The sequence below is a fragment of the Phyllobates terribilis genome, unplaced genomic scaffold (assembly GCF_046119375.1).
Source record: "Phyllobates terribilis strain yellow unplaced genomic scaffold, ASM4611937v1 Scaffold_3__8_contigs__length_932513732, whole genome shotgun sequence".
Classification (NCBI taxonomy): Eukaryota; Metazoa; Chordata; class Amphibia; order Anura; family Dendrobatidae; genus Phyllobates; species Phyllobates terribilis.
Genome location: NW_027362763.1, coordinates 727101090 through 727113630, shown reverse-complemented (window position 1 = coordinate 727113630; position 12541 = coordinate 727101090). Strand labels below are relative to the sequence as shown.

The following is a 12541-nucleotide window of genomic DNA, read 5'->3' as shown; positions in this document are numbered from 1 at the left end:
CACCAATGTGCCAAAGGACCCTATGCACTTCATGTACATCGCCTGACGGAAGAGGAGTTGCGGTGTGAGGAAGGTCAAGAGGACCCAGACGGGTCTGAAGAATACAGGGAGGAAGCATCAGGAGGACGCCGCTACTAAAGTACGGTAAATGGAACTGTAAAATAGTTACCCGTGAAGGGTACAGGAACTGTTACCATTATAGTCCCCGTTGGGACCAGTGAACTGTTCCAGTGTGTCCCATCTCCCCACAGGCTGAGGACGGTGAGCAGCCATCCCTTTTCCCCACTGGCCGAGGACTGAGAGCGGCCACCTTCCCTTGTATATAGTTGCGCTTCCTAAAGTGCCCCCTACCGGTTTTATAGGAAACTGTTTTTTCTACCAGAGACTGTGGCACTTACCTGGTCACAATTTGCACAAGTGGCCAGAGGTCAAAAATGATTTTATGAAAAGTTTTATATGAAGAGTATTATGCTACTGATATATATATAGTGTTTTATATGTTTATGATGTTTTTGCAAAAATTTTGTATGTTTTTGGATATTTTGTTCTTTTACAGCCCGAGGACGTGCTGTGATTTACCAGGGGGGAATGTAGCACCCTGAGGATTCGGCTGCTACAGGGGTATTACACCTCAAGCCAGAGGTGTGGTATTCCACTCCCGGGTAAGGATGGAGTGTGGAACTGAGCTCAGTAGGCTGCATGCACTACATACATCCCATTTCCGGGGGACAGAACTACGGTACTCCCACCAGTATATGTGCAGGTACGACAGCGTCTGTCCCTGGCTGGAGTGGGAGGGGGGTGGAACATCCCAGTAGTGTAGGGGCAGATAGGGGGAGTAGTCTGGGTAAAGCTAGGAGCTCATTGGGTGCTAGTCACCTGGGCTCACACATAGAGGGAGTATATATGGTGGGCACCATCTTAGGACAGGGTCTTTTTAGCCTGAGGAGCAGAGCAGAGGAGCTCAGCCAGGAGGGCTGACAGGGAGCTGTGGCTCCGGCTGGGCCCAGCTCCAGAGCCAAGCCTGCAGAGGGAGAGAGGAGAAAAGAAGGACCCAGAGAGAAAGACAAGAAGGGAACCCCAAGACCCCAGAATAAAGACAAAAGGGTGAAGGGTTGGCGGACAAGGGTACCGGATCCCAAGCTGGCAGAAGCCAAAACAAACCTTAGCCAGGAACCGGAGGTCGTGGGCAGGATGTGCCACGACCCTCACCAAATCCACCAGAATGGCACACCGAGCATAGGGTCAGGGAAGCCAGGGAAGGTTCAACCAACAAGAGACCCGAGGGAGCCGGACACAGGTGGATCCCTGGTGGGAACGGCCAGAGAGAGAGAGAGAGAGTCAGAAGGGAGCTCAGGACCACGCTCCGGAATCGCCTGGGGGTTAGCCGAGTCCAGGACCTGGTGGACGCAGCACGGCTCGGGTGGTCACTCAAGGCCAGAGTGACCAAAAGAACACCAGTAAGTAAAAACCCTGAACTGCATCTCCTGACTCTGAGTCTTCTTTCTGCATCATCACAACCCCCATCATCCACACCTGCTGCCCTGAGGCCATACCCCTCCCGTTGGGGGTTATACCATCACTGCTGCACATATACCACCGGCCTCAGCGGACTGCTCTGCAGCGGCGGCGTCAAAGCCGCACTCAACGGGTGGCGTAGTCGACAATCAAGTTAACATCTACTGCCATAGACTGCCACTTAGTTTGACACCCTGGGCACGGACCGGGTCACCGCCACAAGGACTACTACCCCTATCCAGATCCGGCTCCGGGTATCCCTTGCACATGGCCCAGGGGGTGCGTCACTTGGTGATGTAAGGCTTCCATGCAGCTGCTTGGCCATGAAGCTCCGAGCGGGGGCACAGTTTTTGTACTGATGTACAGAGGAGGTTTGGACTGTACAGTTATGGAGTCAGGAGAGCATTGGTGACTTTTATACCCTCTGCTCCTCAGCATTTGGTGACCCTGGTCTGTAACTTTACGTGGTCTCCACTTCATGGCTGTGTTGCTGCGGTTCTTTCTCCTTTTCATTAATATCACTCAGAGGTGATGGGGGGAATATTTAGGAGAGAAGAAATGTCATGAACGGACTTGTTACATCGGCAGTGTCCTATCACAGGACTGCGCTGGTATCAGTGAGCTCTTTAGAATGAGTCATTCTGTTACACATGTTGGTAACAGCAGACGGCATGGCGGGGGGCTGGAGGTTATACACCAGGGGCGAGGGGCCGGAGGTTATACATCTGGGGTGAGGGGCCGGATGTTATACACTGGGGACAATGAGACTGAATGAGGAACCTTAATGCGTATGTCCCAATGCTTTTGTCCATATAGTGTATAAGCCCCGATGCATATGGTCATATTACAAATCTGCATAATACGGATCCATGTTATGGAGGCAATAGCCCATTATGGGCCTGTAATTTGCCTAATGTTCTCTGTATTCCATGCGCACATTTTCACTATTCGGCGGCACTTACAGACAATTGCACCTACTGTACATACTGCACCTACAGACAATTGTGTTCTGTAAACAACGTAATTTTATGAAAATCGGAGCGGTAGACATCATTAATAGTTGTAATTAGACAATTAAATAGCTGTTGCTAGAACATAATTGGTGTGTGAAAATGATGGATCTATCGAGCACTTGATTAGATTTTCCTTACAGTTAAACTAAGGATAAGCTGAGTAAGGAATATGAAAATGATGTATTGTCATCTCTAGAAGTGGAAGCATATTATTATATTTTTCATTTCCTGAGTGTAAATGACTTAGGCAGCAATACAGTAATACGGGCAGTATATTTCCAGCACTAACTGCAGAGTAGATTGCGTCTGCTGCCGTACCGTACACATCTTCATTAAAAAGGAAAGATTGACGGATGTGCCAATTACATTGATTGGAGGCGACATTTTGAGTTCTGTTGCTGGGGTCACAGGGATATCCTTCAGTAATTGGAAAATATACCTCAAAGTCTTATTTGTTGTCCTGTAAAACAGCACTTGATGTACAGGTAAATTATGTCTAATGCTGAGCTTATATTAGGACATGGTCACAATATATCCTGACACTAATTGCAATGGTGCTATAGAATATGAATGAGAATTATAGGGAAATAGGTGGACATACCATTGGTGTAGCCATACAGGGGCCCAAGAGGTAAGGGGGCCACGATCATCTCCAATGCAGGGATTGTGCATTATGATGAGCTATTGACAGCAATATACTATATATACTGTTCTTGCACAGGGACCATCTTCTGTCTGTGTCCGCTCCTGGCCTAGGTGGTAATATTACTACAAATGATCACCTATCAACAGGCTAGGTGAAAACTAGAATCAGTGGTGGTGCAACCATTGAGACCACCACCAATCGCCAGAATGGGGTAATGTGCGTCCCTGTTTGAATGAATAGGTGTCATTTTATTGTCATCTTGCCTGATTCAAAAAATGAAATAAGAGCAATCCAAAAGTTGTTTGTACCACAAAATGGTACTGATAAAAACTATAACTCATCCCACAGAAAACAAGCCCTCACACAACTTAATCGACTGAAAAAAAAAAGTTATGGGTCACAAAACTCATTTTTATTGCACCCGTGTGTTTTTGCTGCAGTTTTTACTCTGCAAATTTGAACATGGCATAAGGCTATGTGCCCACGATGTAGAAATGAAGCAGAAAATTTCTGCAGAATTTCTGCATCTCCCTGGCAGAAAAAACGCATGCAGATTGTGCATGCGTTTTTTTCCTGCAGAATACATGCGGAATACATGCGGATTCACATGCGTACCCACATGCATTAACGCATGTGTTTCCGCATGCGATCTGACAAGCACTTTCCAAGCGATAGCATCACTTGGAAAGTGCTTGACAACTAGGTCACACTATATAAATCCATGCAAACAGCATAGATTTATATAGTGTGACCGTAAAAATAAAACTATACTTACCCCCGATCCCCCGCCGTGTGTGCTGTCGCGCTCGTCCTGGCTTCTTCCGGGTTGCCGGCATCTCGCGAGACAGCCTGCGGTCACATGACCGCAACGTCATCTCAGGTCCAGGAAGGTAAGCGCTGCAGGGGCCGCCGGACAGGTGAATATAAACTTTATTATTTTATTCTTTTTTTTACAGGTACAATGGTACCCAGGTCTGGATGAGAGTCTTCTCTCCTCCAGACCTGGGTACCATCCGCACATAGAGACGCATAAAATCCGCTTGTACAAATGTACAGACACGGATTATATGCGTCTCAATGCAAGTCAATGGTTGCAATTCCGCTGCGCTTCCGCAAAATTAATGAACATGCTGCGGATTTATTTGCGCTGCAGAAACACTGCGGAAAAATCCACAGCATGTGCATTGACATTGCGGAATGCCATTGGGGACCATGGGGTGCGGATTACCATGCGTTTTTGATGCGTTTCCGCTGCGGAAATTCCACAGCATAAACGCATGAAAAACGCATCGTGTGCACGCAGCCTAAGACATCAAAAAGGTCCTTGAGCTTTGAAACTCTTGGGCTTTAATACAAAATATGTAACAGGGTCACCAGCCACCATGTATTTCTGCCATCTTCTTATGTAGTAGAGGGGCTTTTAACTAACTCAGGCACCAGGACCCTGGTGCAACTGTCATCTATGCCCCCTACTGCTACTTTTCTGCTCCATTTTAACCCCTTCACTAGTGTTGAGCCACCCCCGTAGTGTTCGAGTTCGGTTCGGTTCGTCGAACACCCGTGTGTTCGCCGAACTGTTCGTCGAACTGTTCGTCGAACACCTTCGAACACCGTTAAAACCAATGGCAGGCAAACAAAAACACATAGAAACACATAGAAAACACCTTCAAAGGTGTCCAAAAGCTGACAAACTGCTCAGAAGACATAACTAACACATGGAAAAGTGACAAGTACATATAGTCATGCGAAAATAAAAGAGGTGGAGGAGTAAAAGGAGGGGGAGACACAGATATAGGCATGTCATGCCCTTCTAAAATCCAAAAAGTGAGAAGCCGACACGGCCAGTCCGCTCCTGCCCGTGCCACCTCCGTGTCGCCGGGTTTGTGCCAGAGCCGCGGTGAACCCTGACGGCCAGCCCCCCTCTCCCAATACTGGTGCCTGTCCGCTGGTGGGTCGAGCGAGCCCCCCTGTGGTGGAGGCAGCTCTAAGCTTTTTAATTTAAATTGTCTCTCTAATTTGAATGAATACACTTTAAATCCATTTACAAGGATCTATTGGAGGGCAAGTCTCATGCCAGCAGCCGCGGTAATTCCAGCTCCAGTAGCGTCCACTAAAGCTGCTGCAGTTAAAAAGCTTTTATAAGGATCGAGCTCGGCTGTCCACCGCAAGGCATCCTACTGCCAGTCCCAGCCCCTATGCCTTGGGGTGCCTCCTGATGCTCTTCACTAAGTATCCCATGGTCCCGAAGCATTTCCTTTGAAAAAATTAAGTGTCTAAACTACAGGTGGTGTAGCTTGCTTAACAGCCGGGATAATCCGCTGACTAGCAGACACTGCTACTAGGCACAAAGTATTTCCTGGGCTAGATGCAGTTAAAAATTTGTAATTAGATACTCTCGTTGGATGCTGAGAAAGCATTCCATAGAGTCTCCTGGCACGCCATATATGATTCTCTTAAAAAGCTTGGGGTAGGGGTCTAGGGGACCCTTTTATAGCCAAAATCACGGCCCTGTATCGCAATACGTCACCTAGGCTGAAGATAAATGGAACTGTAGCACCCTGAGGGCTCGGTTGCTACAGACGTATTGCACCTCACCCAGAGGTGTGATATCTCACTCTCAGGTAAGGATGGAGTGTGGATCAAGACCCGACACCTGCATGCATTACACCACATTGCCATGGGGCAGGGCGACCAATATGCCCCTGAGATGGGCACGACAGTCCCTGTCCCTGGCTGGAGTGGGGGGAGGGAACACTGAGGAAGGGGAACCCTGTAGTGCAGGAGCAGGGAGGAAGCAGTTCCTGGGTGCATTGAGAAGGGAGTATAAAAGGTGGGCACCATCTTAGTTCAGTGCAGAGAAGTCTGAGCAGAAGTGGCAGGGAGCAGGGGCTCTGCATGAGCTCTGCTCCGGAGGCGGGCCTAGTAACAGAGGCCCAGGCCTGGAAGAGGGAGAAGGAAGGAAGAGGAGCGGAGAAGGCTCCAGGAACGAGGAATGAAGGGATCCCAGGGGTGCGGACGGGCGAGTCGCCACCGCACGCCCGAATCCACCTGCGTGGAGGGGTCAGGCCAAAGGGGGAGACCGGTCCCCGAACTAGTGGAGGCAGGAAACGACCCTCAGCTAGAAACCGGAGGCTCTGACATTTTATGTGGCGTAGCCCCTCGCTACACCCGCTAGGAAGGCACCACATAGGGTCAGGGAAACTGGCACCAAGTTTACCAAGAGGAGGCCCGAGGCAGCCGGACAGAAGTGTTGGTAAGAAAGGCCAGACAAAGGACACACAAAGGGGGTCCTGTGAAGTGCTCCAAAGTTATCTGGGAGTTGTCTGAGCCCCTCACCTGGTGAGCACAGTACGACGTGGGCAGCCGTTACCTGCAGACGTGGTCTGGATAATAAGAACTGTGAGTAAAGGCCCTGGACTGCATCACTGACTCCGTGTCGTTACTGCTGCTGCCCTGCACCATCACCCCCATCCTCCGCATACACTGCCCTGAGGCTATACTCCTCCCGTGGGGAGTTATGCTACGCTCTGCTGCACCCACAACACCAGCCTCAGCGGTCTGCCCTGTAGCGGCGGTTCACTCTGACCGCAATCCACGGGTGGCGTAGTCGGACATTTAAACATCAAAACCACATAAATAGTTCCGCCACTGGTTTGACCGCCCTGAGCCACGGAACCGGGTCGCCGCCACGAAGACTACAACCACCAGCATCCACCAAAAAGGGTCCTGCTCCGGGTGTCCCAAGGCCCAGGGGGTGCGTCAGAACATTTTCATCACCTTTCACAATCACCAATGGGACAAGGCAGGGATGTCCTCTGTCCCCTCTCTTATACATCCTAGTGACGGAGCACATGCTCTCATCAATTCGCCATAACCCCAATATTAGGTGGATTGAGGTGGGAGGCACCGAGTACAAGTGCTCTCCATTTGCTGATGATGTCCTAGTATATATCACTCAATCACATATATCCATCCCTGCTGTTATGGCTGAAATAGATCACTTTGTTACATGGTAAAATTTTAAAATCAATGCAGCGAAGTCTGAGGCCCTCGATGTCTCCCTCCCCAAATCCATATAGGATTCCATCCAGTCCAACTTTCCCTTTGCCTGGCCCTCACAGGGTATCAAATACTTAGGAATTCCTATTCATAGAGACCTCTCCCATCTATGTTATCTTAATTTTGGGCCCTTTATTGAACAACTCCATACAGACCACGGTTGGCAAGTTAGAACTGTAAGATTCACTACGTGAACCACTGGTGTTTTGTGGAAAAGCACATGTACACTGCGTTCCAAATTATTATGCAAAAAGTGTTTAGGAGTGATAAGGGAAGAATTTGTTTGTTTGTCAGTTAAACTCATTGATGGTGATGTGTGTCAGGGCTCTTTATATCACTGTAAGCAATTGCAGACACCTGTGCTAATTAGTTTGGCAGGTGTGTCCAATCAAAGGCAAGACTACTTAAGAAGGCTCTCTCACATTATTAAGCAGCCTACATTTTCTGCCAAAATGGGAAAGAAAAAGGATGTGTCGGCTGCTGAGAAGCAACAAATTGTGGAGTGTTTAGGTCAAGGCATGACTACAATCAACATTGTGCGATGATCAGGATGAAGTGTCTTGGCAATCAAGAAGTATGTAGCTGATTCACAGTACACACGTGTGCGTGCTGATAAGGGCAAATTGAGGACTCTTTCCTACAGGCAATTACGTCAGGTTGAAAGAGCAGCGGCAAAAAAGCCTGGTCATAGCAGCAGACAAGTTTTTGAAGCTGCTTGTGCCTCCAACGTCCCCCGAACAACAAGATGCAGGGTCCTTCAGAGGTTTGCAGCTGTGCATACGCCATCCTGTCGACCTCCTCTATCCACTTCACACAAGCAGAAACGGCTCCAGTGGGCCAAACATTACATGAAGACTGATTTCAAAACTGTTTTGTTCACGGATGAGTGCCGTGCAGCGCTCGATGGTCCAGATGGATGGAGTGGAGGATGGCTGGTTGATGGACACCCCACGCAAACACGGCTACAGCGCCAACAAGGAGGAGGTGGAGTAATGTTTTGGGCTGGAATCATGGGGAGAGAGATTGTCGGCCCCTTTAGGATCCCTGAAGGCGCTAAAGATGAACTCCATAATGTATGTGGATTTTCTCAAACAGCACTTCCTGCCATGGTTCAAGAAGAAGAACCGTGTATTTCACAGCAAGATCATTTTTCTGCATGATAATGCACCATCTCATGCTGCACATAAAACATCTGCATCTCTGGCTGATATGGGCATAAAAGGGGACAAACTTATGGTGTGACCCCCATGCTCCCCTGACCTCTACCCCATTCAGAACCTTTGGAGCATCATTAAAAGGAGTGTCTATGATGGCGGGAGGCAGTTCACATCTAAGCAACAGCTCTGGGAGGGTATTCTGTCCTCATGCAAAACAATTGAAGCAGAAACCATCCAAAACCTGACAAATTCAATGGACGAGAGAGTTCAGAAGCTCCTTTCGAACAAGGGGTCCTATGTGAAAATGTAACATCACCTAGAATAAAGTTTTGAGTTGAAAACTGTTTGATTTCAGTTTCTAACAACCTGCTAATGCTTATAATTTCAAAATGACCATTTTTTTGGTCTTTATTAAAATGAAAAGGTTGATCGAAAAGTTTGGGGGATCTAAGAGTGTGGCAACCCAGTAGTCATGATTACTTCGAATTTTGACAATATGAGGGTCATGCTGCAGGTAGTGCAGCAAGAAGGCACTTATGTGTCTTGCGCATCTCGGAGCCCCAAAATTATTTTCCGGGCTAGATGCAGCTAAAAATTATTTTTAATTTTAAATCTGGTGGAGCTTATTATAGATGGCCTAATAGGATCAGTGCTGCACACTGCTACAAAGCCCAAATTATTTTCCAGTCAAGATACAGATAAACATGATTAGTAATTTGAAAGCTTAAAACGGTTGGTAGGGTGATTTTAACCAATCATCAAGCTTTTACTCTCCCCAGGATGACACAGGGGTAGAAAAGTCGTTTCGGATCCATGATTTGTTCATCTTTATGAACGTGAGTCTGTCTACATTATCAGTGGAGAGCCGCGTGCGCTTATCTGTCAGCACACCACCAGCAGCGCTGAACACACGTTCAGACAGAACGCTGGCTGCGGGGCATGACAAGATCTCCAAGGCGTAAGTGGCTAGCTCCGGCCATTTATCCAGATTGGAAGCCCAAAAAGAGCAAGGGTCCAGTGACACAGTCGTGGCTTCAATGTTTACTTGGAGATACTCCTGTACCATCGTCTCTAGGCGTTGACTATGTGTCAGACTTCTTGTCTCCTGTGGCCTTGCAAAGGATGGGCTAAAAAAGTGGTGAAATGATTCCGCAAAATTGATGTTACCAGCAGATATTGTGGTTCTGTTACGGTTTGAGTGCTGAACACTTGACGGTCCCACGGTTGGCAAGTTGGAACTGTGAGATTCACTACGTGCACCACTGGTGTTTTGTGGAAAAGCACATGTAAGATTCTGCAACAGTCTCTGCTGATACTCCTGCATGCGTGCATCCCTTTCTATGGCAGGAATAATTTTGGCAAATTTACTTTTGTACCGGGGATCTAACAGTGTGGCAACCCAGTAGTCAGGATTATTTCTAATTCTCACAATTCGAGGGTCATGTTGCAGGTAGTGCAGCAAGAAGGCACTCATGTGTGTTGCGCATCCAGGAGCACCAAGTCCCTGTTGTGTTGGTGGCGAGGTAACAATCATGCTTCCTTCCTCTGTCCTCTCCCCCCAACCTCGCACAACAGAAATGTGATCAAGGTCTCCCTCATCTGATGAGTCTTCCATCAGTTCGTCCTCCACTTCTTCCTGGGCTCCTGCACCTTCCTCACTAGTTTGGCTGCTACCATGCGCCCTGGTAAAACCATCTCCCCCACCCTCACATGCCTGCCGCCTTGGTGCTGCCGACCGTCTGGACCTTGCAGATGTTAGCCCTTCCGCATACAACTCCTCCTCCTCTACTTCCTCCACCTCCTCTTGTGCCACCACCTGACTCCGAATTCTGTTTAACATGTGCTCCATCATGTAAATCACCGGAATAGTCATGCTGATAATGGCATCATCAGCACTAAACATCTTCGTCGCCATTTCAAAACTGTGCAGAAGGGTGCATAGGTCCCTGATCTGAGACCACTCCTCCAGCGTGATTTGCCCCACCTCTGGATCTCGTTGGCCCAGGCTATACGTCAGAACGTATTGCACCAGGGCTTGTCGGTGCTGCCACAGTCGCTGCAACATGTGCAGAGTTGAATTCCACCGGGTAGGCACATCGCATTTTAGCCGGTGAAGTGGCAGGCCCAACGACTTCTGTAGAGATGTAAGTCGCTGAGCTGCGGGATGCGAACGGCGGAAGTGAGCACACAGCGACCGTGCCCTCTGCAGAAGGCCATCTAGTCTGGGATAGTGGGCTAAAAATTGCTGGACAACCAGGTTCAACACGTGAGCCATACAAGGTACGTGTGTGACATTGCCCCGGCGAAGGGCCGCACCCAGGTTTGCAGCATTGTCGCACACGGCCTTCCCTGGTTTCAGGTCCAGTGGAGACAGCCATTCATGAAATTGGTTCTCCAGAGCTGACCACAACTCCTCAGCTGTGTGACTCACATTTCCCAGACATTTCAAAGTAAAAACCGCCTGATGACGTTGAGCCCTACTGCCAGCATAGTAAGGAGGTGTGCAGGATCCCTTCTGCGCAGTTAGAAAGCTTGTGGCATGACCAGACAGGCTTTGGGTGCAGGTGGAAGACCGAGAGGAGGTTGAGGAGGCAGAAGCAGTGGAGGAACTTTAACATAAAAAGGATTGACGCACAACTCGTGGGGACGGCAAGACTTGGACAGCAGCCCCTTGTCCTGCTGTCACCATAGTTACCCAGTGCCCAGTCAGCGACATGTAACGCCCCTGTCCATGCCTACTCGTCCAAGTGTCTGTGGTGAAATGCACCCTGTCACACACAGAGTTTCTCAAAGAAGCGGTGATGTTGTGTGCGACATGCTGGTGGAGCGCAGGCACACCTTTCTTTGAGAAGTAGTGCCGACTGGGCATCTGGTACTGGGGCAATGCGACGGACATAAGGTCTCGAAAATCCTCTGTGTCCACCAGGCGGAAAGGCAGCATTTCTGTAGCCAAGAGCTTGCAGATGGTGAAATTCAACCTCTTAGCTTTCTCATGGCTAGGAGGAAATGGTCTTTTACTTGTCCACATCTGAGGGACCGAGGGCTGGCTATTGTGCTTAGACGGGGTTGATAAGGGTGTCCCCGGCAAACTGCCGGTCTGTGAGGAAGATGCAGGCGGACATGTTAGGTTGCCTTAATCCAAAGGTGGTGCTATCGATGTCGGACAGCGCTCAACACCAGCTGGTGTTACCACCTCCAAAGAAAATGATGACCTGCCAATCACGCTGGCTGTTGCGGGTAAAGAGGTGGCAGGTCTGCGCCCCAAAACAGGTGTGACTGCTGTCCCCCCAGTCACAGAGGATGAAGAGGCCGCGGATGCACAAGATATGGCAGACGGTGGTTGGCCCGGCCGGCTAGGCCGCATTGTAGCACACTGAGCTTCCCACTGCAACTTATGCTTCATGTCCATGTGCCGGTTCATGCATGAAGTACTCAAACTATGTATTTTTTGGCCTCTACTTAGCTTTTGCTGACAAATGTTACAGATAACACGAGTTGGGTCATCTTTATCGATCTGAAAAAATGCCCAGGCTATGCAAGGCTTAGCACCCATGCGACCTGAAGAGCCACCACGACTTGTGGTGAGAGGCAGAGTTGTGTTTGAGGATGCAGTTGTTGACGTGCTTCCAGTACTACGTCTCTGTCCAGGAAGGCGCAACCTGACCTCGTCGTCACTAGCATCTTCCTCCACCTCCTCTGCTGACCTCATCTCTTGGCTGACTGTGGGTTGACAGTAAGTGGGATCTCCAACCTCATCATCATCACCCTGTGTGTTATCACACCCGTCGTCCTCAGAGCCAACCTGTTCCTGCCCTGACAAAAAACTAAAGTTGTCGCTCCAATCAGGTATTTGAGTCTTATCATCGTCTTCCTCATTGTCTCCACCAACAGGAGTTACAGTTTGGGAATGAGGGTCTACATTATGGTCAGAACCTTCTGCGTCTGGTCCTGGATCCGACTCATAAAGATTCTGGGCATCAGTGCAGATCATTTCCTCGTCTGGATTCACAGAAGCGCTGGAGTCGACCTCTGATTCCCAGGCTATAGTATGAGTAAACAGCTCTGCAGACTCAACCATCTGTTCTACCTCATACTCAGACGGGCAGCTGGAGATTTGGGAGCTGTGAGGAAGCAAGTGCGATTTGGGT

The 12541-nt window shown here is 49.0% G+C and overlaps 1 protein-coding gene across 3 annotated transcripts in view; it reads left to right on the top strand.

Moving 5' to 3' along the window:
• The window catches only part of KCNK12 (potassium two pore domain channel subfamily K member 12), a 302315-nt gene that overhangs the window by 167683 nt on the left and 122091 nt on the right, over positions 1-12541 (top strand). The window lies entirely within an intron of this gene.